We start from the raw sequence: 1473 nt of genomic DNA on the forward strand, positions 1-1473 counted from the left end.
TAAAACCCAGCAAGATGCACCTGGTGCACAGGTAACAGCCCAGCTTATAGACTGAGACAGACTAGGAAGAAGGAAGAGGCCATCCACTTCACAAAGAATTGGCCAGGGAAAACCTTATGAATAGCAAAGAAATGTTAGTATGCTAGTGAAATAGAGAAAATAAAAGATGACACTAGAGCGACACCATTGTGGATGGAAGAGAAGGGAAAATATACAAAAGAACACAAGACAGAATCAGTGTAGCTGGACTACTAATCACATTTGGAGGAGAGAGTGGAGGTAGGATGACTGTGAGGCACTTGGGAAAATGGTGAGGAGCTGGCTTCAGGAAACATGAGTTAGATTTCAGACATGAGTTTGCTGGAAAAACAGGTAGAAAGGCGTACCTAGTAAGCAGCTTGAGTTTTTGGTTACAGTGCTAGAAAGAAGATAGAGCAGGGTCCAGACAGGTGGTCACTATCTACCGAGAGCAGGCAATTGAGGCTGTAGTGGATGTGATGGATCAGGCTGAATGCATTCAAAAGAAAGAGGGTGGGTGACAGATTTCTGCAGAACAACTTTATTTCAGGTGGGAGAGGAAGAAGAATTGGTGACAGAGACCAAATAAAATTCTACTTTCAATGATATTGATAAATATATATACATTTTTAATAAGTATCAGTGGAGTTGTAGGAAAATACGGATTTTTATTCATTGCTGGGTGGGAATGGAAATTGGTACACACTTGCTGGAGGACAATTTGACCATATGTTAAAAAAGGACTTGAAAATGTTCCTACCATGCTTGCTTAAGCCCACATATACTTAGACTGGAATGATGTAGAGAAGATTAGCATGGCCCTTGCATAAGGATAGCACGCAAATTAATGAAGCAGTCCATATTTTTTTTTTTCTGGAACTAGATAGTGATGATGGTTGCAACTTTGTGAATACACTAAAACCCACAGAATTTTACACTTTTAAATGATGAATTTTATTTGAATGCTAACCAGAAAGCTGGTGGTTCAAATCCACCAGCCACTCCTCAGAAGGAAGACTGGGCAATCTACTTCCGTAGAGATAATACCTCAGAAACCCAAGGAGGGGTAACTATGAGTTGGATCCAACTCAACGGCAATGAGTTTGAGTGAGAATAAAAAAAAAAAAAAATGCTCCTACCATTTGATTCAGTATTTTCATGTCTAGAATTATATCCTTAGAAAGCAATCTGAGATGCACTCATTGATTCACATGAAGTGTCATGATTTACATGTAAAGTGTCATGAAGTGTCATTTGCTGCAGGGTTATTTATAATGGTAAAAATTGGAAATATTCTAACTGTTCAACATTTAGGAAGAGTCAGGCAAACTATTCTACATCTACATGATAAAATAATAGGCTGCCATTAAAACTTATGTTTTCAAAGACTATTTATCGATTCTGGAAAAGGCTTAAAATATAACAGTAGATGAAAAAAAAAAGTATACAAACGTG

General features: G+C 37.9%; 1 protein-coding gene and 1 non-coding gene across 2 annotated transcripts in view; one reads left to right on the forward strand and one right to left on the reverse strand.

The window, feature by feature from the left end:
- The window catches only part of SHROOM4 (shroom family member 4), a 297429-nt gene that overhangs the window by 107113 nt on the left and 188843 nt on the right, over window positions 1–1473 (reverse strand). The window lies entirely within an intron of this gene.
- Window positions 782–885, forward strand: LOC122151832. The gene has a single exon (XR_006164289.1). It is a non-coding gene; the product is annotated as a U6 spliceosomal RNA (small nuclear RNA).

This window comes from Orycteropus afer, unplaced genomic scaffold (genome assembly GCF_000298275.1).
Source record: "Orycteropus afer afer isolate SDZICR_OR568_19922 unplaced genomic scaffold, OryAfe1.0 scaffold00785, whole genome shotgun sequence".
NCBI classification, from domain to species: Eukaryota; Metazoa; Chordata; class Mammalia; order Tubulidentata; family Orycteropodidae; genus Orycteropus; species Orycteropus afer.